The sequence below is a fragment of the Macaca thibetana genome, chromosome 11 (assembly GCF_024542745.1).
Source record: "Macaca thibetana thibetana isolate TM-01 chromosome 11, ASM2454274v1, whole genome shotgun sequence".
Classification (NCBI taxonomy): domain Eukaryota; kingdom Metazoa; phylum Chordata; class Mammalia; order Primates; family Cercopithecidae; genus Macaca; species Macaca thibetana.
Genome location: NC_065588.1, coordinates 98,491,263 through 98,504,920, shown reverse-complemented (window position 1 = coordinate 98,504,920; position 13,658 = coordinate 98,491,263).

Here is a 13,658-nt window from a genome sequence, read left to right as displayed (position 1 = left end):
CCTTACATTTCCCCACTGTGGATACAAAACATAAAATGATTATATCTTATTATCTAGCTCAATGTTCAGAGTTCCTACTGCTTGGAGCAGTGCTGTATAATAGAACTTTCTGTAATGATGAAAATGTTCTATATCTACACTGTCCAATATGGTAGCTACTAACCACATGTGGCACTGGAGCATTTGAAATGTGGCTAGTGCAACTACTCTATGCTACCCCATTCTCATCTTTTTCTACAAAGCCTCTGTTAATTTTTATTAAAAATTCAGTTAAAAATTTCTAGAGTTTCAAGTAGAGAATGGGGCCCTAACTTAGGTTTTGCCATTAAAATATCCCTTTTCCCCACTACTCCCAAAATATACACAAATAAAAGATATTCAGTAAAGATGGTCAATAGGTTGCTTGCATGGAAATGCCACTTCTCTAAGTTGTAGTTAAAGAAGGGCAGAAGAGAGTTTAGCCATCCTTGGCTATCTAGAAAATTAACAGCATTTGAAGTACACAATATGAAAAGTTAGGATTATAAACTCAATCACTAATAATACAAATAAATCCATAGAAATATCTCCAAAATAGTGTGAGACAAGCAGGCCACACTGCATCCCAAGCAGTGCTATATAGCTAACTGGACTGTTACGTTGCAGAACATTCATTCAATTATTCAATACTTTTTTTTGAAGACAGAGTCTCGCTCTGTCACCCAGGCTGGAGTGCAATGGCCTGATCACGACTCACTGCAACCTCCGCCTCCTGGATTCTAGTGATTCTAGTGATCCTCCTGCCTCAGCCTATGAGTAGCTGGGACTACATGCACATGCCACCACGACTGGCTGATTTTGGTCTTTTTAGTAGAGATGGGGTTTCGCATGCTGGCCAGACTGGTCTTGAACTCCTGACCTCAGGTGATCCACCTGCCTCGGCCTCCCAAAGTGCTGGGATTACAGGCGTGAGTCACCGTGTCTAGCCCAATACATATTTATTGAATGCTTACTGTGTGCTAAATACTGTTTAAAGCACTAGAGGTATAGCAATGAACAAACTGATATTAATAAAATTCCTGTCCTCATGGAGCTTACATTTTGGTGGAGGGAGACAGCCAATGAACCAAGAAATAAGTAAAATATGTAGCACATGGGGGATAAAAGTTATATGGATAAGTAAAAATCAATTGGTGGAGAGCAGGATGTAGTGAGGGAAAGGGCTGGTCAAGCAAGGCCTCACTGAAAAGATGACATTTGAGACAAGACTGGCAGGTTAAGAGGAAGGCCAGGCAGATATCTGAAGAAAGAGAGTTTCGGGCAAGGAAACAGCAAGTTCAAGGAATTTGCATGTTCAGGCAACAGCAAATATGCCAATGTACCTCGGGCTGAGTAAGCAAGTATAGGAGTGTTAAAGAAGAGATTAGAGATGGAAAGAGGGTACCAGATCAAGGAGAGGCTTGGAGATTACTGCATAAGGACGTTAAATGTAATCCTAAGAATAATGTGAAACCCGCTGAAGGTTTTTAATGAACAAATGAAGTGATTTGATTTGCGCTGTCAAAGGTCTACTCTGGATGCTAAATTTAAAAGAAACTATTGGCAGTGGATGGCAAAGGTGGTGCGGGAATAAATGGAAAAAAACAGAAAAAAAATACCCTGCCCTCAGCTTACATTCCAATTTTACATTTCAATGACCTGAAGCAGATACTGAATCTTACTAAGGTTTTTCTTAATTCAGTTAGTTATAAAATTACATACAACTCATTAACAGCTAATCTCACAAATACCTGCAATGACAGCAAACAGTAGATAAGCAGGTGCTTCTGGTGGATATACGCCAAGTTCATTCTGCATTGAGCAAGGTGAGAAACAGGAAGAGGCACACTAACTGGTTCTACTCACTTAAGTTTCCAAAGAAGGGTGGATGTCTCCACAATCTGTTCAAGCAATTCTTGTGCCATTTCAAAGGTCTTGAGACTAATAAATCACTCTATCAACAAAAGGAAGTCATGTTAATACAAGGCTATAAAGATTCATGATTTCTCCTCTGCGATTCACGTCACACAGAAACCTCTGGTTTTCCCAAAAACATTAATGGAAATTTCACAGCAATTATTTTATTTTTTTTGAGACAGGGTCTTGATCTGCTGCCAAGGCTGGAATGCATTAGTGTAATCATGGCTCACTACAACCTCAACCTCCTGGGCTCAGGTGATCCTCCCAGATCAGCCTCCCAAGTAGCTGGGACCACAGGTGCACACCAGTAGGCCTGCCATTTAAAAAATTTTTTTTGTAAAGATGGGGTCTCACTTTATTGCCCAGACTGGTCTTGAACTCCTGGACTGAAGTGGTCCTCCAGCCTCAGCCTCCCAAAGTGCTGGGACTACGGGCATGAGACCCTGCACCTGGCCCTGAAGCAATTACTATTATTATTATTAATTGAGATAGGGTCTTGCTCTGTTGCCCAGGCTGGAGTGCAGTGACACAATCATGCCTTACCGCAGTCTTCACCTCCTGAGCTCAAGCGATCCTTCTGCCTCAGCTTCCTAAGTAGCTGGGACCACAGGCACGTGACACCATATCTGGGTTTGTTTGTTTGTTTTGTTTTGTTTTGTTTTGTTTTGTAGAGACAGGGTCTCACCATGTTGCTGAAGCTGGTCTCAAACTCCTGGACTCAAGCAATTCTCCTGCCTAAGCCTCTCAAAGTCTTGGGATTACAGGTGTGAGCTCCCACACCCAGCCTAGAGCAATTATTTTAAAACAACAGTAGCATCATTAGAAAGCCCATATCTGGATTGGTTAAGAGCACAGACTTCTGGAACAGAGTGTCTGGGTTTCAATCTCACCACCACTTACTAGGTATATGACCTTGAGCAAGTGACAGTCTGTACTCATAGGATTGTTGTGAGGACTAAGTTGGCTAAGGCATGACATGTGCTTGGGACAAAGCTTGGCACATAGAAAATGCTCAGTAGGCATTGCTTAACAAGTGTAATGATATTTATTGAATCCTAATGTCATAGAAACTACTGGGTACTAACATATCAATCCTCAAAACAACCTTTGGAAATAGGTACTATTGGTATCTGCGCTTTGCAGGAGAGGAAGTAGGCACAGAGAGCTTAAACAGCATGATATATAGCATATAATACTGTTTTGCCTGTCACATACTAGAGTTGATAATGTTTATACATCTGGCAGGCCAAAAAATGGCCCCCAAAAGTATTCACACTGAATCCCTGGAAGCTGTGAATGCTACCTTTTAAAAAATATTTTATTATTTTTATAATTTCAACTTTTTAGATTCAGGGCATACGTGTGCATATTTATTAGTTGAGTCACTCAAGTACTGAGCATAGTACCCAACAATTTTTCAGCCCCTACCCCCTGCCTCCCTTGCTCCCTCCTCTAGTAGTCCCCAGAGTCTACTGTTAGCACCTTTATGTCCACAAGTACCTGTTTTGCCCCCACTTATAAGTGAGAACATGTGGTATTTGGTTTTGTTCCTGTGTTAATTTGCTTAGGATAATGGCTTCCAGCTGTATCCATGTTGCCAAAAAGGACATAATTTTGTTTTTTTCTATGGGTGCATAGTATTTCATGGTGTATAATACCACATTTTCATTTTCCAGTCTGCTATTGATGGGCACCTAGAGGATTCCATGTCTTTACTATTATGAATAGCATTGTGATGAACACATGAGTACATAGTCTTTTTAGTAGAACAACTTATTTTCTTTTGGATACATACCCAGTAATAGGATTGCTAGGTCAAATGGTACTTCTGTTCCAAGTTCTTTGAGAAATCTGCAAACTGCTTTCCACAGGGGCTAAACTAATTTGCATTCCCACCAACAGTGTATAAGCGTTCCCTTTTCTCTACAGCCTTGCCGGCATCTGTTGGTTTTTGACTTTTTAATAATACCCATTTTAACTGGTATAAGATGGCATGTCATTGTGGTTTTGATTTGTATTTCTCTAGTGATGTTGAGCATTTTTAAATGTTTGTTGGCTGCTTGTATGTCTTCTTTTGTGAAGTGTCTGTTCATGTATTTTGTCCACTTTTTAATGGCGCTGTTTTTTGCTTGTTCAACTGTTTTAAGTTTCTTATATATTCTGGATGTTAGAGCTTTGTTGGATGCATACTTTGTGAATATTTTCTCCCATTTTGTAGGCTGTCTGTTTATTCTGTTGATAGTTTATTTTGCTGTGCAGAAGCTCTTTAGTTTAAGCAGGTCACACTTATCAATTTTTGGTTATGCTGCAATTGCTTTTGAGGACTTAATAATATGTTCTCTCCTAAGGTCAATCTCCAGAATGATGTTTCCTAGGTTTTCTTCTAGAATTCTTATAATTTGGGGTCTTACTCTTTAATACCTCTTGGGTTAATTTTTGTATATGGTGAAATATAGGGGTCTGGTTTCATTCTTTTGCATGTGACCAGCCAGCTATCCCAGAACCATTTATAGAATAAGGAGTCGTTTCCCCATTGCCTATTTTTGTCAACTTTGATGAAGGTCAGGTGGCTGTAGGTGTGCAGCTTTATTTCTGGGCTCTCTGTTCTGTTCCATTGGTCTATGTGTTTCTGTTTTTGCACCACTACCATGCTGTTTTGGTTACTGTAGTCTTATAGTATAGTTTGAAGTCAGGTAATTTGATGCTTCCAGCTTTGTTCTTTTGCTTAGGATTGCTTTGGTTATTTGGGCTTTTTGTTGTTGTTGTTGTTGTTCCATATAAATTTTAGAACAGTCTTTTCTAGTTTTGTGAAAAATGATATTGATAGCTTGATAGGAATAGCATTGGACTTGTAGATAGCTTTGGACAGTATGGCTATTTTAATAATATTGATTCTTCCAATCTATGAGCATAGAATAGTTTTCCATTGTGTCATCTGGCATTTCTTTCAGCAGTGTTTTGTAGTTCTCCTTGAGGAGATCTTTTACCTCTTTGGTTATATGTATCCTAGGTATGTGTGTGTATCCGTGTCTATTGTAAATGGAATTGCATTCTTGATTTAGCTTTCAGCTTGAATGTTACTGGTGTATAGAAATGCTACAAACTTCTGTATGTTAATTTTGTATCCTCATACTTTACTGAAGCTGCTTATGAGTTTCAGGAGCCTTCTGGCAGAGTCGTTAGTTTCCTAAGTATCAAGTTATATCACCAGTGAAGACAGTTTGACTTTTTCTCCTATTTGCATACCTTTTCTTTCTTTCTTTTGCCTGATTGCGCTGGCAAGGACTTCCAGTACTATTTTGAACAGGAGTGGTGAGAGTGGGCATCCTTGTCTTATTCCAATCTCAAGGGGAATGATTCCAGTTATTGTCCATTCAGTATGATGTTGTCTGTAGGTTTGTCAGATACGGCTCTTGTTTTTTGAGGTATGTATCTTCAATGCCTAGTTTTGTGAGGGTTTTTATCATGAAGGGATGTTGGATTTTACTGAAAGCTTTTCCCGTGTCTATTGAGATGATCATATGGTTTTTGTTCTTAATTCTGTGTATGTGGTGAATCATATTTATTGATTTGCATATGTTGAACCAACCTGCATCTCAGAAATGAAACTTACTTGATCATGGTGAAGCAACTTTTCGATGTGCTGCTAGATTTGGTCTGCTAGTATTTTGTTGAGGGGTTTTGCATCTGTGTTCATCAGGGATATTGTCCTGTAGTTTTCTTTATTCATTTTGAATGTTACCCTTAAAAGAGTCTTAGCAGATGTGACTAAGGATCTTGAGACAAGGAGATAATCCTGGTGGGCCCTAAATGCCATCACATGAATCCTTATAAGAGAGGGGCAGAGGAATACTAGGAACAGACACAAAGAAGAGAAGGTCATTGAAGACAGAGTAGAGGATGCTAACACAAGACAGTGAATGCCAACAGCCACCCGAAGCTGGAAGAGGCAAGGAAGGGCTCTCCCCTAGAGCCTCTGGAGGAAGCACAGCCCTGTCCACACATTGATTTTGGGCTTTTGGTTTCCAGAACAATGAAAAATAAACGTCTTTTGCCTTAAGCCATCAAGTTTGTGGTAATCTGTCACAGCAGACGTAGGTAACAAATAAATATTATATTCTAGAATCTATCATACTTTCTACCATCTGTTCTCTTAATGAAAAAATAATTCATACATGTATTACATGTTTATTGAAAGGCTACTATGTTCCAGACTCTGTTCTTGATACTCTGTTCTTGATACCATCTCCCTCATTGGCATTAGGGGAGATGGACAATAAGCATGTAAACAAGATAATTTTAGACAGAAGCCCAGTGAGGAAAATAAAGGAGTGAAAGGAATAGGGAAAGAATGAGCAGGAAGGGGGCTCCTTTAGCTCATGGGGTCAAGGAAGCACTCTCAGAAACCATGATATTTGAGCTGAGCCTCACGATAATGAGTGATAAATGCTTAAATAACAGGAGAAAGATGCTCCTGACAAAGAGAATAGCAGGGGAAAAGTCTTGAGTCAGAAGTGATCTTGGCATATCATAAAAACAGAAGGCCAATATCGCTAGAGAGTGATGAAAGAGGGACAGAGTAGTAAGAAATAAATTTAGCAAGGAATGCATGGTCTAGGCCATGTAGGACATTTGTATCAATTATCTATTGCTATAATAATATGGTATAACAAACACATGCAAAACTTCAGAGGGTATACAATAGACGTTTATGTCTTATGCTTTTTGGGTCAGCTGGCCGTCTGCTAGGCAGCTCTACTGACCTCAAGTGGACTTTCTCCAGTGTCTGGTGCTTGAATGGATGTGTGCTGATCGAGGATAGCCTCAGCTATGGCAACTAGGGTAGCATGGCTCTCCTGCATGTGGCTCTCTCCAGCAGGCTAGCATGGGAATGTTTTCATGGTGGTGGCAGAGGCCCAAGAGGGAATTCCCAATGTGCAAGACCATTTCAAGTCTCTGCTTGCATGATATCTGATAATATCTAATTAGTTAAAGCAAATCACATGCCTGAAACCAGAGTCAAACAGTGGGCAGGTTACCTCACCCACAGTGGGAACGCATGCCAAAGTTACATGGCATGAATATAGAGAACAATGAAAAAGTGAAACCATGAAGACAAGCTTATGCAGCTATTTAGGGCCTTGATAAATTAATAAATATAAGAAATAATTATATTTAAACAGGATGATAATGTATTACACACGTTGGAGTTCAGACAAGAGGATCTGGCTGTAGTACTCAGAGAAAGCTACAAAAAGAAGGCCTTTAAGGATATTTTAGATATAGATAGGTGGAGGGACAAGATGAAGGTATTTTAAGAGCAGGGAATATCATAAACAAAGTTATGACAGCAAAAAAGGACTATAAATACATAGAATGAAAAGAATGGCATGTATAGTATCAAGATGCTTTCATCTGATCCAATCTCCATCACAAACAGAAGAAAATGAAGCAGAACAAATGAATCACACATTCCTCCTACATAGTAAAACCACAACATTTCAAAATGTTTTCAGTCTAGAGTTCTCAATATAAGTAGAAATGTCTGAGGGCTAAAGACATCCATGAGTACAAACATAAATTCCTAATGTGTTACAATGAAGACTCAATGCACTACTTACCATAATGGTGAAGAAACCTGAAATTATGAATCAATGTATACAAAGTAACAAGCTTTGTTGGTAACCCAATGTTGAAAGCTATCATCAGATTGTTATTCTTGAAGCATACTATCAGATGACTCCAAAATTGCTCAGAATCAAAACAATATCCAAGAATAATCTTTACAGGGTAACTAAAAAATTTAGCCATGAACATCATTTCAAGCTTGTTCATATAACCTTTTTTTTTTTTTTAATTGAGCTGGAATCTTGCTCTGTCGCCCAGGCTGGAGTGTAGTGGTGCATTCTTGGCTCACTGCAACCTCCACTGCCCATGTTCAAGAGATTATTGTGCCTCAGCCTCCCAAGTAGCTGGGACTATAGACGCATGCCACCACACCAGGATAATTTTTTTTTTTTTTTTTACTTTTAGTAGAGATGGGGTTTCACCATATTGGCCAGGCTGGTCTGAAACTCCTGACCTCAGATGATCCACCCTCTTCGGCCTCCCAAAGTGCTGGGATTACAGGTGTCAGCCACAACGCCCGGCCTCACATAACTCTTAATGTTACTTATATCTTGATTTGTGGCACAAAGGTGTTAAGGCAGTTTTCATGATATTAGTCTACAGCTCTAAAAATTGGTGATGTACAATTCACTACAACTGGCTTCTTCATTTTGCTTTTAAAAGAATTCTGTTTGGATGACACTAAGAGCAACATACCATCCAGTAATGAGATCCAGGGAAGCAGCTAGTCCACTAGTACTCATAGACAGAGATGAATTCAAATGGGCACATAATTAACCAAAAAAGAGGAAACTATATCCATAAATCAAATCCACATTGTTGCAAAATAAATATTTAAATCAATTCATCCATGTTTACCAGCTGTAACAGTGGAACAAAGCTTGAGGATATCCACGTTCCTACTCAACTGATCTCAGAGTTACTGGACTAATTACAGTGGAGCATCATAAACTCTCCTCATGTCTCCCACCCCACTATCTCACAAACATTGAGCACGGTGAGAAGATACCTTACCCACTCCCATTCTTGGAGCAAAATGAGAGCTTAACCATCTTCACCACTCTCAGTTGGCCCCATATCTTGAGTCTCTAAGTACTCCCTACAATCCCACATGCTGGAAGCCTTGGATCTCTCTTCTGAGCCTTCAAATTAAAAACAAACAAACAAAAACTCAAGTTGACTCTCCTCAAAGAAAGAAAGAAAAAAAAAAACTGGAGGTCAACTTACCAACCAAATTCAAACTGTCTCATAAGGATAACCTCCTAATTTTATTGCTGAATTCTGAGTGGCCTAAATGCCTACCAGGAGCTACCCTTCCTTGCCAACTATATCAACACCACACACACACACCCCTTCTAAGGTAGTGTCAGGACTAATTATTTTGCTAGCCAAATGTACTCCACCTTGTTTTCTCTTACCCTTGCTCTCCATCCAAATATGAGCCCCTCTAGATATCTATCCTCCCATACTTTCATCTCCAAACAGCACTGGGTTTCTTCTCTCTTCCCTCTTCAACCTTTGTATTATGTCTTCTGAATAACAAATACCCTTATAGTGTTCTCCACTTCACTGATCCTTTTACTACCACACATACTTAAGAGTTGGGAAGGAGGGTGAATGTCTATTTTATTCCATACTGTTAATAGCATGTAAATCCTTTTGTTACTTGAGTCCCACAAATTCAGTATAGCCACTTCTTTTCATTACCATGTTATAATATCTTCCAGCTTTAAATAGTAATAGCCACACCCTCTTCCATCTACAATCTAATTTTTCTGTATTCTTCAGTGTAAATCAGTGACATATTATTTATATTCAATGTTTCCATTTGTTCTCTTTCCATTCTTTTTAAATCCTCTCCTGTCAAGGTTAAATCTCTACCAGTGTCACTGAAACTGCTTCATCAAGGTCAGCAATGACTATCACATAGCCAAATCAAAGATAAATTCTCGGTTCTCATCTTACTCAACCAGTAGCATACAGCACAGCCAATCATTGTGCTTTTCTATATTTGAGATGATCATGTTTTTTTCTCTGGTATTCATTTATAGTGGTGAACTTTACTGATTTTTTTCTAAAAGTTCAATTTTACATTCCTGAAATAAACCTCACCTGGTCATGAAATTTTATCTTTTCCATAACTAGATTCTATTTGATAATATTTTGTTTAGGATTTTTACATCTATGTTCATTAAAAATATTGGCCTACAATTTTCCCTTCTTGTAATATCATTGTCAGGTTTTGGCACCAAATTTATGCTAGACTCATAAAGAGTTGGGAAGTGTCAGTCAGAAGTCAAAAACAGAAGCAGAACAACACACATACATATTCACATATACAGAAATATATAGACAATTTGTTACATAAATCTGTCTCATGCAATGGTTAAAGCTAATTAAGCAATATTAAGCAGATGCTGGAGTCCACAGGGCAGGCTGCCGGGAAGGAAAGATGGATGTAAAGTAGGAAAGAAGAAGAACATGCTGGAATTCACCAGCATGAGCTGAAACCCATGAGGATAGACTGAAACTCGTATCAGATCTTGCTGTATCTGACCTCAATGGTATGGATGTCCTCAGGACAGCTAGTCTCCTTTGTCATAGAACTGCATACATGTGTCCCAGGAGTCAGAGAAACTGGAAGTGGATCCAGTGGAAAGTGGAGCAGTCACAGGCCTGACTGCTGCTGAGCCAATGACATGAGCCAGCAGATAAGCGACATCATGTGTGAACCGCACGTGACATCTGCTTCACTTCTGCTCTCCAATCTTATACAAGAATGTCTCGTGTGGCCCACTCCAATTGGAAACATAGATAAAGATAAGAAAATTCTGGGGTGGGGGGGGCAATTTCTGGGGTGAGAGGAATATATACGTAATATATATAACTCTTACAACTCAGTCATAAAAAGAAACATCCCTCACCCAACAAAATGAGCAAAAGATGTAAACAGACACTCCACAAAAGAAAATATATGAATAGCTAACAAGCACATGAAACAGTGTTCAACATCATTAGTCATTAGGAAAATGTAATTAAAACATGATATCACTACTCATCTACCAGAATGGCTAAAATTAAGACTGACAACATCAAATGCTGGTGAGGCTGTGGAGCAATCAAAGCTCTAATATAGTCTTTGTTGAAGTATAAAATGGTACAATTACTTTGGAAAATAACGATTTCTTACAAAATTAAAGATACATCTATCTTATAACCTAGCAATTCCATTCTTATATATTTACCCAAGAGAAATAAAAACACATGTCCACAAAAAGACTTGTGCAAGAATGTAGGTAGTGTTATTTGTAATAGCCAAAAACTGGATACAATTCAAGAGTCCATCAACAGGAAAAGAGACAAGTCAATTGTAGTATATTTATACAACAGTAATAAAAAAGGAAGGAACTACTGCTTCTTACAACATTAAAGATGAATGTCAAACGTGTTGAGTGAAAGAGGCCTTCCATAAAAGACGTCATACTGTATATTTCCAAAATAGGCAAAACTAATTCACAGCGGAAAAAAATCAGAACAGTGATTGTCTAAGAGCAGAGTTGGAATGAGGGGTGGGAATGGGGAAAATGGTGGTACATGTAAACTCTAACAAGGTAAGACATAACTTTCTGGGGTGAGGGTAATGTCCTGTATCTTGAAAGGACTTCGGGTTTCAAAAGCATACACATTTGTCAAAAATTAGCAAATATGCACTTATGGTTTATGCATCTCACTTTCCATAAATTTTACTTCAAAAAAAAGCTGTAAACAACTATTAAATTCCAGTTAATGATATGTATGTTGAAGTATTTAGTGAAAAGCATACTGATATATGCAATATACTTTGAAATGAATTAAAAGAATAAGATGATTAATAAAGGGATGGAAGGGATAGAAGTGAAATGTTAATGGTAAACTCTAGGTGAAAGTGTATGGGTTGTTTACTATAGAAATCTGAGAAGGAGTTTTAACTTTTCTTACATCTTTTGATAATTTATATAAGTGAGCAATCTCGGCTTTTACACTCATACAATTAGCCACTAAGAAATGATGATTCTCAGTAAGCCAATGGCCAACTGCCATTTAACTTATTGGCAACACATAGCAAAGATGTGTTAATTGGAGCAAAGAGAACTTTAATATAAAGTGACTTACAAATATATAGTGTCAGCAGTAGTTCTACAGAAGAAGAAGATCATATTTGATATAAGCCTTTTGCCTTTGCAAGATTTACTGAACCACCCAAACCCATCTAGCAATAGTTTTACTTCTCCAAAGTTCCCTTCTACTACTTGGGGACATTCCATTTTCAGCATCAATGAAAAGGAAGTCTGCTATGCTCCACTGCACATCACAGTAACCAATTTTTTTTTTTTAAAGTTATCATTAAAAAAATTGGAAACTATCTCCATAATTAAATGGTTATGGCAAAACCTCACAATGTTCAGAGGCTATGACAGTTTAAACAAAATAAAGCATTAACTTTTCTAAACTATCAAAATCATTTGGATTTGGTCCCAATTTTGAGTGAAGATCAGTCAAGCCAATTCATCCGGCGGAAATGTAAAACAAAATACATAATTATTAATATTTATTACCCTCCCAGAACTGCATCTAAGAAAAAAGATTTCCATTAACAAGGACTTTTTTTTTTTTTTTTAAGACAGTCTTGCTCCGTTGTCTGGGATGGAGTGCAATGGCACTATGTTGGCTCACTGCAACCTCCATCTCCCAGGTTCAAGCAATTCTCCTGCCTGAGCCTCTTAAGTAGCTGGGATTACAGGTGCCCACGACCATACCAGGCTAATTTTTATATTTTTAGTAGAGATGGGGTCTCACCATGTTGGCCAGGCTGGTCACAAACTCCTGACCTCAGGTGATCCACCCACCTCGGCCTCCCAAAGTGCTGGGATTACAGGCGTGAGCCACCGCATGCAGCCTAACAAGGACTTTTATAGATTAAACAGGCACATCCAAACCAGGTTCAAACCAAGGAAAACAAATTAGGGCACAACTAACAACATTAAAAAGATAAGGAAGCTCTAAGATCAAAAAAGTCAAGGGATGTCAGAGTCCTTTGTTTATAATTATACTCACAAAACATTTACTGAGAAAGATCTTAATAGTCCCCGAGAAAATCAACAGTTAAGTCTACCTCAGATAAAATGTACTTAAGTGAAATAGAAAAATTATACAATAATGTAAATTCCTAAAACAAACTAAAAAAGAAACAGAGAAGCTAAATGTTCCTACAGCTACTGAAGAAAGTAAATCAATTCTTAACAAAAATCCTACCAAGAAAACACCAAACCCGCAGTCTAACAAGACAGAAAAGAAAGGATAAATCTTGCCTCAAATGTATGAAATTAGTACAACCTTAATATCAAACCAAAGTCAATATAAAAAAGGAAAATTACAAATTAATCTTTCTTATTCATAAAAAGTAAATTTGATTTAAATTTGATTTAGTAAAATGTACTAAATCAAATATTGCCAAATTGAATCCAATAATTTTTTTTTTTTTTTTTTGAGATGGAGTCTCGCTCTGTTGCCCAGGTTGGAGCACAGTAGCACGATCTCGGCTCACTGCAAGCTCTGCCTCCCAGGTTCAAGCCATTCTCCTGCCTCAGCCTCCCGAGTAGCTGGGACTGCAGGCGCCCGCCACCACGCCCGGCTAATTTTTTTTGCATTTTTAGTAGAGATGAGGTTTCACCATGTTAGCCAGGATGGTCTTGATCTCCTGACCTTGTGATCCACCCACCTCGGCCTCCCGAAGTGCTGGGATTACAGGCGTGAGCCACTACGCCCGGCCGAATCCAATAATTTAAAGGTTTCTTTCATGAACACATGGTTAGTTTAACGTTAGAAAAATCTGTTAATATTTCAAAGCCTGAAGGAGAAAATGATCTGGTCATCTCAATATATGCAAAAAAAAAAAAGCATTCAATAATATTCAACAATTCATGATAAAAACTATTAGTAAGCCAGAAATAGAAAAGAACATCCTGTACTTTATAACAAGTATCTACAAGAAACCTACATCAAACATTATGCTCCATGGTGAAGCATTAAAATCATTATCTGTAAAATCAGTA